A 16,112-nucleotide genomic window follows, 5' to 3' on the forward strand; every position below is an offset into this window, starting at 1 on the left:
AAAGAAGTGTTATCAAAGTAAACCCCTCCTCTTAACACTGTGTATATACTCTAATGATGAGAACTGTTGGCCAAAATGAAATCCATTTAGAAGTCAGATACTAGGTTGTGATTAAAGAAGTACTATACATTATAAATTTTAAAGCTCAGGATTTCTTTAAGTGCTATTTGGTGGGAAAATGTTCTCTCTCTCTCTTTCTTTCTCTCTCGATCAACTGAATATTACAGCAGATTTAAAAAGCAAGGTTTCCATGACCAGTTGCTAATTCTTTGCACTCAGCAAAGTGGTTTTGAGGATCAGTTGCTGATCTGAATGAAAATAAGATTTTATGCCACTTGCAGAATTGAAGATTTAGACATCATCCCTGTTGCTTCAGAGGAGAAGCATAAGCGTTATTAGTCATAACTTAAATTTCTTCTTTCCTTCCAAAAGCTAAAGCATTTCTTCCATTGGCATTTCACTTATCACTTACTATGTAAAGGATAAAACTTAATCTATTTTGAAAGTTAAGAGGTATCAAGACTATGAGAAGTTAAAGGCAGCTCATCCCAGGTATATCAGTGGAAAAGACACATTTCCTGGGTTCCTGAATGGGCCTTATGTATTACCTAACTGTTTAGCTGGGAGTGGTTGTACTATTGTGAAGACATTAATTTTGTAACTGTGAAGGTTCTGGTTTGCCTTTTGCTTATCTTATCCTCCCAGAAACTTTTTCATTCAACAGAAAGACCAGTCGATTAATGAAGAATCCCGTATCTTGGTTTTAACCTGTCCTGCTAAGTGTTACTGTGCATTCACTAAAGTGCTTTACAAAGGATTTTAGTACTTAGGCTTCATTCAATCCCTGTGAGGTTATCGTGCAATTGGAGTGTGATAGTGTGCTAGAACATTTCCGCAGAGAGACAAGAGGAACCTTTCCTTTTAAGGAAACTCCTTTGGGGGCACCTGGGTGGCTCAGTCAGTTAAGCACCAGGCTTCTTGGTTTCCACTTGTGTCATGGTCTCACAGTTTATGATATCGAGCCCCATGCCGGGCTCTTGCTGATAGTGCAGAGCCTGCTTGGAATTCTCTCTCTCTCTCCCCCTCTCTCTCTAACCCCTCCCCAAAATAAATAAACTGAAAAAAAATTAAAAAGAAAAAAAAAGTCCTTTGTTTCCATGGTCCATGGCAAAATTAAGTTGGAACAAGTTGCTTTTTCAGGAAGCTGTATTTTAATTTTTGCCTCTTCTCTAAGCTAAACAAATGTCCCAAATGAAATGTATCATTCTTATCATTCATAGTACATTTTCGGGAGATTGTTCCAAGTGCACTTTGAAGTGAGAGGCTGATGCCACTTAAGCCTGCACACCAATTCTGTAATTCTTTGAAATTGTTTCCACCAACTGCCTCCATCCACCTGTCTGTCCACATCTGCTCATCTCTGAGCTTTCCACAGCTACTTAAGAAAGAATATTGCTCAACTAGGGAAATGCTAGTCCTTAATCAAAGTCAGAGGTGTGTGTGTGTGTGTGTGTGTGTGTGTGCGTGCGCACGTGCGTGTGCACGCACTGGTGCATGTCTGTGCAGACTTACATTATTTTGTTGCATTATTGCTTGAAGAATATTTCTACATCACAGAAATAAGATTTTTTCTTCTAAACAAGTTGATGAATTGCTTTTTATTAAAAGTGCAAGTGTCAGGGTGCCTGGGTGGCTCAGTTGGTTAAGCATCCAACTTCAGCTCAGGTCATGATCTCGTGGTTCACAAGTTCAAACCCTGTGTCAGGCTCTGTGCTGCCAGCTCAGACCCTGGAGCCTGCTTCAGATTCTGTGTCCCCCTCTATCTCTTTCCCTTGTCTGCTTGCTCTGTCTCTCTCTCTCTCTCTCTCTCTCTCTCTCTCAAAAATAAGTAAAAACATTTTTAAAAAGTGCAAGTGTCTAAGAGTTAAATTTGAAATGAGAGAGGGGAAAACTATATTGGTTGTAGTTTAATTGCTTAAAAAAATTCTGTTATGTAATTAAAAGCTGTATTGCTGTCTTGCACTGAAACTAGCAGATAAACCATGGAGAGAACTACAGTTTCTCAGTGAGGACCACTCTATGCTATTTAGAATGGCTATCTCATCCAATACTCCTCATCTTCTTATTTTGCTTTATTTTCCTTTTCGTAGCATTTATCACCTTTTGAGAGTAACTAACCTATTCATTAAATTTGTCTGACCCTCCCACTCTATACCATGTAAAAATGGAAGCATGAGTTTTTGTCTGTTTTTTTCTTTGCTGAGTCCCTCACTCCTAGAACAGTGTCTTGCTACATTGTAGGCTCTCAGTAAATATTGGTATGAAGTACTTGGAGAGGCACTTTTAATAGATACCTGGGGATTAGAATTGGAGTCTATGGGAAGAGTTTATTGTCTTCCTGGATCTAGTACAAAATTGGGGATCACATTACTTGATGAGTTTAAGGAGGGAAAGAATATATGAAAAAAAAAAAAACCCTCAAGGAATTGGGGGTAATTAGCCAGGATTAGGGAAGTGACAGACTTTTTATAGTATGCAAATATGAAGGAACATTATATAAGATAGATGACCAGCTCTTATTCACCTAGAAGAGGACAAAGGAATAGGCTGGAGCTTCTGGGCAATGAATATAAGACATGCAGAATTTCCTGATTTTGAAATAGACCTTGGAACAAGTGACCAAAGAAGGATGGTTTGTCAGAATTGATTTTCAGCAGTGACACTGTTGGAGGCAGTGATGAGAATGGAAAGAGCACAGAGCTAGGGGTTGTAGTCTAGGCACTTATGAGCTTTTCCTACTTTATCTCTGAAAAATGGACTGAGGATCCCTGTGCAAACTATCTCATAGGGTATTTGGGAAAAGCAAGTGAGAGAATCCATGTGAAAGCACTTAGAAAATTACAGACCTTTCTACAAAATAAGCAGTCATAATGACTTTATAAAATAATCACCTTTGTAAGTGATTTAGAATCTTGGAATCTGGAAGTTGGTTTAATGGTCATCTATTCCAAATTCTGAGTTACTGAAAATAAATTATTTTCCATCATTCTTAAGGAATAGTCATTGCTTTTGCTTCAGCATTTCTATTAGTATGCCCACTATTGAATAAGCTCAAATTGTTGTTTATGTTAGTCTAAAATTGCCTGTCTTCAGCCTTTATTAACCTGTGTTTGAGCTCAGATATAAATCTAGGGGCACCTGGCTGACTGAGTTGGTGGAGCATGTGACTCTTGATCTTGGGTTTGTGAGTTTGCACCCCACATTGGATGTAGAGATTACCTAAAATTAAAAAAACCTGAAAGAAAGAAAGGAAAGAAAGAAAGAAAGAAAGAAAGAAAGAAAGAAAGAAATCTACTCCCTCCTTTGTATGACGGCTCTCTTACGGCACCCTTGCTTAAGATCATCATCTCTTGCCTTGAAATCACTATAGCCACTTAACTGATTTCTGCCATTTCTTGTTTGTCTTTCACATTTTCAGCAGATTTATTTAAAATAGACATCTGAGGGGCACCTGGGTGGCTCAGTTGGTTGAGCATCTGATTTTAGCTCAGGTCATGATCTCATGGTCTGTGGGGTCAAGCCCCGCATCAGGTTCTGTGCTGACAGCTCAGAGCCTGGAGCTGCTTCGGATTCTGTGTCTCCGTCTCTCTCTGTCCACCCCCCCACCCACCCCCCCCCCCCCCCGCACTCTGTTTCTCTCTCTCAAAAAAAAAAAAAAATACACATTAAAAAAATTTTTTTTAAAACAGACATCTGATCATGTTACTCTCCTTGAAACATGGGACTCCAACCCAGCTTTATTCTTAATCTGTTGTTTTGTCCCTCTAGTATGAAATGTAAGGCTTTTCATAATTTGGCACATCAGGCTCAGTCTCCAGGTTTGGCACATACATCCAGCACCCACCTCTTCATACTATACCACTTGTGGTTTCCCAAACATACATTTAGTTAGGCTACTTTTCTTTATAAGTAGGCTTCACACCCAGCATGAAGCCCAATGTGGGGCTTGAACTCATGACCCTGAGATAAGGACCTGAGCTGAGATCAAGAATTGGATGCTTAACCTACTGAGTCACCCAGGAGCCCCTAGTTATGGTAGTTTTCTAGCATAGTTGTGCATGCCTTTCATTATGCTAGTTTTCTCTGCCTAGAGTGGCTTACCCTTCTCAATCTGGTAAATTCTTGCTCGGCTTTCAGTGACCCATATTATTGTTCTCCCTTCTTTCTCACTGTTCCTTGGAAGTATTTGTTTCATTATTTTGGTTTTCAAACAACTTTATCCACTTTTTTTTTTTCTTTTCAAAATATAATTGACACACAGCATTGTATTAGTTTAAGGTATACAACATAATTTGATATTTATATATACTGTGAAACATTCACTACACTAATCACATTTCTCATTTTTGTTTCCAAAAAATAGTACTGTCACAGTGCCTAGTGCATCACAGATGCTCAGAGAGCAAATGAATGAAGGATGTTCCTACTAAGTGTTCTCTTTTTCAGGTTAAGCTCTTTTTCCCTTTACTTAGCCATATTACAGTTTCTAGATCCTCTGTTTTTTTACATCTTGGCTGAGCTATTTCTAGGCTTTCCTCTATTTCCATCAGAAAGTGTATTTTAATGACTGCAGGAGTGAACTGAAACATCCTAAAATAACTTTTTTTTTTCAACCCCCTTCCCCCCCCCCCCCCCCCATAACTTTTAACAAAAAATGTACCAAATGAGCTGGTTGTCCAGCTACTGCTTTGGGAAAGATTCTGAACGCATTAATTTCTAGCCACCTCCTTGCCAGAATAGAGCCCAAATAAAATAAGAAAAATAAGCAGAGAGGTGGCACCTGGCTGGCTCAGTTGGTAGAGTATGCAACTCTTCATCTCAGGGCTGTGAGTTGAAGTTCATGTTGGGTGTAGAGATTACTTAAAAATAAAAAAAAGAGGCAGAGAAAAAGTAAGCAGAAGTGAGCATTGTGCACCTGCTTTTCTCTTTTACTTTTTTTTTAAGTTTTTTTTTTTGAGGGGGGGAGGGGCAGAGAGAGAGAGAGAGAGTGAGGGAGGGAGAGAAAGAATTCCAAGCTGTCAGCACAGAGCCCACATGGGGCTCAATCTCACAAACCACGAGATCATGACCTGAGCTGATATCAAGGGTCAGACGCTTAACTGACTGAGCCACCTAGGCGCCTCTCTTTTCCTTTCTGTCACCTTAGCAGTGTCATCCCACGTTATAAGTCACTGTTGATATAAAGACTACAATTTTCCCATTCTGTAAAACAATGGCTTCCTAAGATTCCACAATAACCTTAGGGGAGTGTTAGTCCCTTAGGCTGTAGACACAGTTGAAAAGCAGAGAGTGGTACTAAACTCCAGGGGAAAGGATGCAGCTCGTATCCAGAATTGAAGGCAGATGAGTCAGGCAGCAGGGATCTATCAACTCCAAAATCCATTCAGAAGTAATTTAATCTTTGCTGTTGAAGCAGATCAACAATGCCATTTGCCTGTATAAAAAATGAGATTACCCAGGATTCTCTTAGAAGAAGATAAATTATTAGTGTAATAGTAGCTTCTGGCCTTGTATAATGTCTCTTCTTAGTACTACATGGTAGTGGCACAGGGCACATCTAGTGCATAATACAGTGTATAGAGATCAGGCCACAGTGCCTTACTTAGGGTGTTTAGGGGAAATTTAACAATTCTCAGCAACCCTCAGCCTTAATGGACTTGGTTATTGTTAAAATTCATCTTTATCAAAGGAAGCACTGGTTAATGATTTTTCTCCTGGCTCAACATGCTGGGCATTAGCTGGAATTGCTGAGTGATTTGCACTGGGGAAACCATGAGAGCAATTTCTTGTTTGTCCACAAATTATCATTAGCAGTTTCATTTGCAGATTGAAGAAGCAAGAGGAGTGGGCTGTTTGCCAGTTGCAGCTTCCCTCCGATTAGGGCGTTAGTTCAATTATGTCCAATTAACTTTTATTGCAGATAGTGGTGATAATTACTTGCAAGTCAGTTTTTTGGCTGCAGTTATCCCAAGGCTGAAGTATGAACTTGATGGATTTTAATAACCAGAATGACACATTTTACTCCCTTCCTCCACTGTAGTTATTTCTTTTTACAGACCTCTTTTAGACAGGAGATCAAAGCATTGTAAAAATTCATCTCACAATTAAAACATATTGTCCTCCTTTTGAAGAGCTGTGTAGGATCATGTTTTAAAAGAAGCTATCAGGAGCAGCCTTAATGGCTTTTTATATTCTGAGATCAGACCCTTGAGTTCATTGCTCCTTATCATAAGAGAATAGAGTGAGATGGAACTAAATGTCATTCACAGCAATTTGTGCTTATTGTAAGATTATAGTAATTGGCAAGGTGAAGTTTAGTCTTCTGCTTGCCTATGAAATTCTCTTCGAAATGCAGAAGTAAACTTTTGTTTGGGGCACTTTTAAAATCAGTGGGACACTGAGGATACGTTTCGTTAGTGCTATAGGAATTTTAGTATGTTTTTAAAAAAAAATTTGGGCTATTACAAAGGTTTATTCAACAAAATAGTTCAGTGTGAAAATGCACATGATCTTATTTTTATATTATAGTAAAGCAGGTGCTATGGAGAGGGGACATGTAGAAGCAGTTGGTTTCTTCGGGTGAACACTCCCATTGTTTATACTCGTTCCAAGGCTTCTAACATGATGGTACTATTTCCTCATATTACCACCTTCCAATATTATTCTGTTGCTCATTATTTGCCATCTCCACATATTCATTCATCACAAGATTCATAAAACGATTGAACTCTTACAATATTCCTTGGACATGTCTGCCACCATTTAATTTTGATGATAATTTCTTGTCCATAAATTTTTTAACTTGGAAGGGTGAGCTTTGCTCATGGTGTCTACCTGGAGAGCTCAAAGATGCCTCTCTAAAATATTTTTTTTTATTGTAGTTATTTTATTTTTATTTATTTAAAAAAAAATTTTTTTAACGTTTATTTATTTTTGAGACAGAGAGAGACAGAGCATGAACGGGGGAGGGTCAGAGAGAGGGAGACACAGAATCCGAAACAGGCTCCAGGCTCCGAGCTGTCAGCACAGAGCCTGACGCGGGGCTCGAACTCATGGACCGCGAGATCATGACCCGAGCCGAAGTCGGACACTCAACCGACTGAGCCACCCAGGCACCCCTGTAGTTGTTATTTTAATAGGAAGTTGCATACATAATATCTTTGGAAACATCCTTGCTAGGTAAAAAAAGGGATAAAAGGAATAGTTTGTCTTTCTCTGAAGATGACAAACTCCCTTTGCTATTTTCCTTCAGACTTTCCCTTCAATGTTGTTTGATGGTAACCCTGAAAGTAAATGGTCTTATAAGTAAAAGCTGATCTTCTTGACATGCGAAAGACTAAAGTCAGTTCCAAGCTGGGGCTATTCCTAGATCTTCAGGTAACTTACTGTTTTTTTTTCATTTCAGATGTCCTTGCTCACCTTAGTGTCTTTGTTACTAGGCTCTCTTCGCAAGGGCTCGTCAGTCTCCTTAGATACTTTATGGATGTGGCTGCATAAAAGCTTTGTTGAGAATAAGTGGCCAAGGAGTGTGGCAATGCATTTTAAGAATCTGTTTTTCTTAGTGTTTGTGTGAAATAAGGGAAGAAAGTTCATGGCTCCTTGGAGAAGAGCTGTCTGTAATACAGTTGTTTCTCCTCCAAAGCTTCCCTGATCACACTAAAAAGGAAAGAAGAGGAAAGGGTGAGTGATAAACATCATCCTTGCACTACTTCAAAGCTCTTCATTGATTGTTACCGAAAACCTTTGCTGTAGAATAACCCAAGACTGCCTGCCAGCTGCTGTTGGTGTGAAAGTGGAGAAGCTGGTTGTAGTGGGTAGTTTTCAGGAAGTCTGGAGATAAAGTTTATGATGTCATTTGAAACTTTTTGTATGGTCGGAGGAAAGAATGTCATAACTCTGTTATACTCTGGAAGGTATAACAAGGATTTCCCTTAGAGCATAGAGGTTTGCAGGCAGTATTGATGAGGTTCAGGATGTGTGCTTAGAAAGAAAGGGCTTGCTTGCAAAACTCTTACTGAAACATGAACTTGATGGAAATGTTAGTGAATGTCAGGCCTGAAAACGGAGGGTTATTAATAGCACCTTGTTCAGGAGACATTTCTTTTGGAACCTTTCCAGAAGTGAAATTCTCCTTTTTTGTTTGTTTTTTACATTTTATTTATTTTTGGGAGACTGAGAGCATGAGGGGCTGGGGAGGGGCAGAGAGAGAGGGAGACTCAGAAGCAGGATCCAGGCTCTGAGCTTTTGACACAGAGCCTGAGGCAGGGCTCAAACCCACAAACTTCGAGATCACGACCTGAGCTGAAGTCGGATGCTTAATTGACTGAGCCACCCAGGCGCCCCTGAAATTCTCCATCTTTAGGTTAAGAGGGTTGCATTGAATGCCACACAGTGGAAGCATTGCCAGAACAGAGTGGAGGTTGGGGGATAATTTGAAATATAGGCACTGGAGAAAATGTTATTCAGGTAAGTGTTGAAAAGAAATTGGAAGTTGATGAGGCAGAAAGATACAGGAAACCTATTCCAGATGGCAAGAACCCCAAATGTCAGCACTCACCAGTGTAGAGCTAAGTTACCTGCGTTAAGATGAAATGATAATAGTTACCAAGAGACCACTTTCTCCCAACTCTTCTTTATGATCTCCAGCCCCCACACCCTTTCTAGACTTCAACACTATCTTTTTTGTTTATTTTATTTTATTGTAAACTTCATTTGTTTTGAGAGAGAGAGAACAAGCAAGAGAGGGGCAGAGAGAAAGGGAGAGATCAAGCCCTGCATCACGCTCCACACATGACCTGAGCCAAAATCAAGAGTTGGACACTTAACTAAGCCACCCACCTAGGCACCCCTGTTTTGTTGATTTTTTTCTTACAAATTTTTTTTTAAATGTTTTATTTATTTTTGAGAGAGAAGAGATAGAGCGTGAATGGGGGTGGGGCAGAGAACAAGGGAGACACAGGATGTGAGACAGGCTCCAGGCTCTGAGCTGTCAGCACAGAACCTAATGCGGGGCTTGAACCCGTGAACCAATCATGACTTGAGCCAAAGTCGCACGCTTAACCAACCGACTGAGCCCCCCAGGCGCCCCTGTTTTTTGTTTTGTTTTGTTTTCTTTTAAGTAAGCTCCTCTGTGCCTTGCATGGAGCCAAACGCAGGGACTGAACTCACAACCCTGAGATCGTGACCTGAACTGAGATCAAGATTTGGACGCTTAACTGCCTGAGCCACCCAGGCACCCCATATTTTTTGTTTTGTTTTTTAAATAAAATGTGTAGAAACAATCTTAGATTTACAGAAAAGTTGATAGTACAAAGAATATTTTTCTTCCTTGGATCATTTGACCTGATTGCTTCATCATATCAGAATACTTTAGTCTTTATCTCAACAACAAACAAGGACACTCTCCATCCAGCATTACCACAATAAAACCATCAAAATCACTAACATTGATACATTATTGTCATTCTCAGACCCCTCTCAGATGTTGCTATTTGTTGCTGTTGTTTTTTTGTTTGTTTTGTTTTTTAACGTTTATTTATTTTTGATTCAGAGAGAGACAGCATGAACGGGGGAGGGTCAGAGAGAGGGAGACACAGAATCTGAAACAGGCTCCAGGCTCTGAGCTGTCAGCACAGAGCTCGACACGGGGCTCGAACTCACGGACCGCGAGATCATGACCTGAGCTGAAGTCGGCCGCTTAACTGACTGAGCCACCCAGGCGCCCCGTTTTGTTGTTTTAAAGTTTGTTTTTGAGCGAGAGAGAGAGAGTTTGTGGTGATGTGTGCATGAACAGGGGAGGGGCAGAGAGACGGGGGGGGGGGGGGGAGAGAGAGAAAGAGAAAGAAAGAATAAGAGAGAGAAAGAGAAAGACAGAGAAAGAGAAAGAAAGAATATGAGAGAGAGAGAGACAGAGAAAGAGATAGAATATGAGAGAGAGAGAGAGAGAGAGACAGAGAGAGACAGAGAAAGAGAAAGAGAAAGAGAAAGAGAAAGAAAGAATATCCCAAGCAGGCTCCACACGGTCCGTGTAGAACCAGACCAAAGGCTGGAATCCACCAACTTCGAGGTCATGACTCAAGAGTTGATTGGGGGCATCTGGGTAGCTCAGTCGGTTGAGCATCCAACTTCAGCTCAGGTCATGATCTCACAGCTCATGAGTTCAAGCCCCATGTCGGGCTCTGTACTGACAGCTCAGGGTCTGGAGACTGCTTCAGATTCTGTCTCTTGCTCTCTGCCCCTCCCCCACTCATGCTCAGTCTCTCTCAAAAATAAATAAAACATCAAAAAAAAAAAAGAGTTGGTTGCTTCACTAACTGAGCCATCAAGCCACCCCAGATGTTGTTGTTTGTATGAGTAATGTGTTTCATTTCAGTAAGGACCCAGTTCAGAATCACATGTTGCATTTTTTTTTTAATGTTTATTTTTGAGAGAGAGCACGAATGGGGGAGGAGCAGAGAGAGAGGGGGACAGAGGATCTGAAGCAGGCTCTGTGCTGACATCAGTGAGCCCCATGTGGGACTTGAGCTCACAAATCGTGAGGTCATGACCTGAGCCAAGGTCAGACGCTCAATCAACTGAGCCACCTAGGCGCCCCACACATTGCATTTTTTAATTTATTTTACTTTTTTTTTTCTTTTTAAGTAAACTCTGCTCCCAACTTGGAGCTCGAATTCGTAACCCTGAAATCAAGAGTCACCTGCTCTACTAACTGAGGCCAGCCAAGTGCCCCACACATTGCATTTATTTGTTGTATATTCTTGGTCTCCTTCAGTCTGGAACAGTTCTTCAGGCCTTTGACTTTCATGACTTTAATACTTCTGACAGTTAATTTGTAGAAAGTCCCTAAATTTAGGGTTGCCTGGTGTTTCTTCATGTTTAATTTAGGTTATATATCTTCAGCAGGAATATTACGAGTAATGCATAATTTAATTGCATAATTTCAAGAAGTGCAGAATTTTTATGTGTCCTATTACTGGTAATGTTCAATCACTTGATTAAGGTGGTGCCTGCTAGGCATTTCTAGTGTAAAGTTACTCTTTTTCCCTTTGCAATTAGTAAGTATTTTGGAAGGAGATACTTTGAAACTCTGCAAGTATCCTGTTTCTCTCCCCCTTTCAATTTATTACTTTATATATTTACATTAGTATGGACTCATGCTTTTCTTTTTTTTTTAACTTTTTAAAAAATCTTTTTATTTATTTTTGAGAGAGGGAGACAGAGACAGAGAGAGAGAGAGAGAGAGAGATCATGAGCGGGGGAGGGGCAGAGAGAGAGGGAGACACAGAATCCGAAGCAGGCTCCAGGCTCAGTCTTAGCTGTCAGCACAGAGCCCAATATGGGACTTGAACTCACAAATGGTGAAATCATGACCTGAGCCAAAGTCTGCCACTCAACCAACTGAGCCACCAAGGGTAATTTGAGTATAGTTGATGTACAATGTTACATTAGTTTTCAGGTTATAAGAATAGTTATTCAGGGGCCACCTGGGTGGCTCAGTCGGTTGAGCTTCTGACTTTGGCTCAGGTCATGATCTCATGCTCTGTGAGTTCGAGCCCTGCATCAGGGGAGCCTGCTTCGGATTCTGTGTCTCCCTCTCTCTCTGACCCTCCCCCGTTCATGCTCTGTCTCTCTCTCAACAATAAATAAATATTAAAAACTTTTGAAAAGAAAAAAAGAATAGTTATTCAACTTCTTGATACATTATGGATTTTCTGTTTTATTCAATAGAATATAATCTTTTATCATTATTTGTTTGATGTTCAAATTATCCCAGAATTTGTCAGTATATCAGGAAAAAATTATATGTTTAATCCTAAAGATTATCAAATGATTTGCTGTCCTTTTATTTCATAAATAATTTTTTTTAATGTTTATTTTTGGGAGATAGAGAAACAGAGTGGGGGAGGGGCAGAAAGAGAAGGAGACACAGAATCCAAAACAGGCTCCTGAGCCTGTCAGCACAGAGCCCGACGTGGGACTCAAACCCACGAAGCTCGGGATCATGACCTGGGCCGACGTCAGACACTTAACTGAGCCACCCAGGTGCCCCACTGTCCTTTTATTTCAAAAGATTGGCTGATACTCCCCAAACTAACATCTTATAAACAGTGGTAGAAAACAAGAGTTCATAATTCTTCTATTGCTAGGACATGCTTCCTTCACTCATGTACCTATTCGTTGTTCTTTTTGGTTTCTACTGTGTAAACTTCTCTTTCAGAGGTTTCCCTCACCAGTTGAATATCCTAAAGCTTCTGTGTTCTTCGACATGTCACCGTTAGTCTTTGAGCACTTCCTTCCTTTCCTGCACAATGAGATCTTCCAGAGTCATTTCTGTGCCTCACCCATTTCTCCAAAGAGCCTCTGTTCCTGTTAGTAGAGAGATTTGGAAATCAGGTATCTAGAAATCAGGATCTGATTTGACCGTATTGGGGCTCATTGCTGTTAGATGGTGGAGTAGTCACTGCATCCCTCTGGGGATGCTCTCACACCATAGTGGGCCCCCCACCACTTTATGGCTGCCATCCTTACTCTGTTTGGGTACCTTCTATTTCCAATCTAGTTAAAGTGATTTAACAGAGGGAAAAGGGTGAAGGTTGGTGAGGACATTCAGTTGGTGAGGGAGGCCATGGAGAGAATTTACAGAGGAGAAATTAGGAGAGTGAATGGGTACACTGAGTGAAGGAAGCAGTGTACCAGGAATAGAAGAGTTGGGTGCTTTTGTTTTCTGCTCCTGTCATAGATGTTAATTTGGGTAGTGTTAGTCATATTTCTTTGAGGTATCTTTGAGATAAAGGAAAGCACATCATTTGGACATCTGTAGGATAAAACATCTACAATTTTTTCCCTGATTTATTCAATGCTAAAGTAATCTTGAGTTAAATTGCTTTGTTTGGGTGGGGCTTAATATGGTATAAGACATATTTGACCAGTTAGAACCAGCCACACACTGATTAAAAAAACAAACAAACAAAAACAGTGCTGAGTGATTATGGAATTTTTCACAGCTACAGAAAGGAGCAAAAGAATTCTGCTGATCAGTGTATGAGTTGTGTACTTTGAATCTTTGAGATGTTTAAAGGACTACTTTGTTTTTATTTTGTTTTACAAGGCAGTTCCTGGAATAAGGAAGCCTCTTAAACCTAAGTTCAGAATTTTATTTCAGTGGGCGTTTAGCTGTAAAATACTCTTCCAGCAGGGACTCTCTGTTCTCTCTCTTTTATTTTTTTTTAATGCTCATTTATTTGAGAGAGAGAGAGAGAGAGAGCCAGCGCAAGCCAGGGAGGGGCAGAGAGAGAGGGAGACACAGAATCTGAAGCAGGCAGCACAGAGCCCAATGTGGGGCTCGAACAACTCAGACACATAACCGACTGAGCCACCCAGGCTCCCTGTCTCTATTCTCTCATCTTCCTGTGGATTGAACCAGTATGCCACATCATTAGCTAGTTGCAGTGGTTTGTAGGATGTAGAAGGAGGAGGTGCTCCTGTTCAGTAGGCTTTCAGTTCCTGGGTGCTTTCGAGACTTAGCAGTCTCTACTACTTTCATAGACCCTTTAGCTTCAGAAACCTGGTAATTCCTTGGGTATGTGGAGTGTGAGCCAGAAAGCTTCAAGTTATAGTGAATCTCAATGAAACAGCAAGGTAAGATCTTTCGATTTTTACTAAGGCTACAGAAGCCCTCACCCAAAATTGTTACACATCAGGATTCCTCATGGTCCTCTACTCCTGTCCTCTACTCCCACTAGCAGAGAAGAAGGGAGGGCCTAAATGAACAGAATGTATTAAGATAGCAATTATGCTTCGTTTCTCCTCTTACCTTAAAATCTGCCTACTGTCAAACTAACCCTGGATGGCAATATGTTAACTATAAGTAAAACTTTGTTCCCTGTCAGCACTGAATCTGTTAGCCTTTCTGAAACTTCACTAGATATGTAAGGCACATAAACTCAAGGTATTGTGTACAGAGAACAAGTTCTGAGAAAGTAGCAGACGAAATGAATATATAGTGGATATAGTAGATGCGTGGCATTGAAAGGTAGGAGTCCAGCTTCCCACCCCCCACCCCCGCCCAAATTTAAAACACCTGAGAAAGCAGAGGGGTATTTCCTGTCAGAGACCTGGGTGGAGTCTATGATGCCCAGCTTCCAAATGCTGTCATGGCAGTGTCCAAATGGAAGCTGACTTTGAAAAGGTATGAGTTGAAGTAGGTTCAGAGTTCGAGTGTACTTCTAACATTCAGGGAACAGCATTAGGATGGGAGGGACAGAGTTTTCTGTGCCAGGATTGTTTGAGAATGAGAGAGAACGTTATTTAATCGTTACTTGTATTACTCTTGGATATAGTTTCCTCAGTGTAAATTCATACAACTTTTCCCTGAAAAAAAAAAAAAATCTGACAAGTTGAACATAAAGTCTTTCTTGCCTTTATGCCCAGCTCATTCTTACCTTGGTTATAGTTGCTGGCTTTATAGTTCACCTTGAAAGGATTTTTCACTAAGAAATGATTGCTAAGTGTTAGGCTAGCCAACGTATACTAGAGTTCTAGTGAAGTGCCGATCTGGGCAATTCCCCAAATCCATAGGAAAGTCAATAATTACATTCACACTTAAGCAAAACCGTGGCTTAGAATTATATGTTTTTGTTGTATATAATAGTGTAAGAAGAGGGATATGATAGGTGGTCAATAAATACTGACATGAGAGGCAGCTATGGCATAGTGCCATGTTTTTCAAACATTTTTGTCTGTGTTCACAATAGGGATTGCACTCCCAATAAATACACACATATAATTGAGATAATTGAAATGAGAATCATGAAACAGTAAGCATTTTTGACTGTGAATTTTTTAATTAAAAAAAAATTTTTTTTGTTAATGTTTATTTTTGAGAGAGAGAGTGTGCACAAGGTGGGAGGGGTGGGGAGACACACAGAATGTGAAGCAGGCTCCAGGCTCTGAGCTGTCAGCACAGAGCCCGATGCAGGGCTTGAACCTACAAACCGTGAGATCATGACCTGAGCTGTAGTCGGATGCTTAACCGACTGAGCCACCCAGGTGCCCCTAATTCATTTTTTAAAAAAAAAAAAGACTGGTCACAGGGATGACTGGGTGGCTCAGTGGGTTAAGCATCCGACTACGGCTCAGGTCATGATCTCATGGTTTGCGGGTTCAAACCCTGCATTGGGCTCTCTGCTGTCAGCATGGAGCCCACTTCGGATTCTCTGTCCCCCCCCCCCCCCCCCACTGCTTCTCTGCCCCTCCCCTGCTCTCTCTCTCTGAAAAATAAATATAAAAATAAACATTTTTTAAAAATTGGGGGGCTTCTGAGGTTCAGTCGGTTAAGTGTCCGACTTCAGCTCAGGTTATGATCTCATAGTTTGTGAGTTGGAGCTCTGCCTCAGGCTGTGTGCTGCCAGCTTAGAGCCTGGAGCCTGCTTTGGATTCTGTGTCGCCCTCTCTCTCTCTGCCCCTCCCCTGCAAGTGCTCTCTCTTTCTCAAAAATAAATAAACCTTTTTTTTTTTTTTTTTTTTTAATTGGGAGGCTATGGGGCCCCTGGGTGACTCAGTTGGTTAAGTGTCCGACTTCAGCTCAGGTCATGATCTCATGCTTCATGAGTTCGAGCCCCATGTAGGGCTCTGTGCTGACAGCTCAGAGCCTGAGTCTGCTTTACATTCTGTGTCTCCCTTTCTCCTTGCCTCTCCCCCACTCGTTTGAGTACACGTGTGCACGCTCTCTCTCTCTCAGAAATGAATAAACATTAAAGAAATTTTTCTTTAAATTGGGAAGCTCATGCTAACTTCATTAGATGAATATCCCATAATTTATGTAGCTATTTCCTTTTAGACATTTTAAATTTTTTTTTCAAAGTTTATTTGACAAACAGAGCGAGTGTGGGAGATGCAGAGAGAGAGGGACAGAGAATCCGCACTACGGGCACAGAGCCCGATGCAGGGCTCAATCCCACAAACCATGAGATCATAACCTGAGCTGAATCAAGAGTCAGAAGCCTAACCAACTGAGCCACCGGGCACTCCTACTTTTAGACATTTAGATTTGT

At 40.8% G+C, this 16,112-nt stretch overlaps 1 protein-coding gene and 1 pseudogene across 4 annotated transcripts in view; one reads left to right on the plus strand and one right to left on the minus strand.

Moving 5' to 3' along the window:
- The window catches only part of FAM222B (family with sequence similarity 222 member B), an 81,318-nt gene that overhangs the window by 42,053 nt on the left and 23,153 nt on the right, over positions 1–16,112 (plus strand). The window lies entirely within an intron of this gene.
- Positions 6,657–6,885, minus strand: LOC122205962 (annotated as a pseudogene).

This window comes from Panthera leo, chromosome E1 (genome assembly GCF_018350215.1).
Source record: "Panthera leo isolate Ple1 chromosome E1, P.leo_Ple1_pat1.1, whole genome shotgun sequence".
NCBI lineage: Eukaryota > Metazoa > Chordata > Mammalia > Carnivora > Felidae > Panthera > Panthera leo.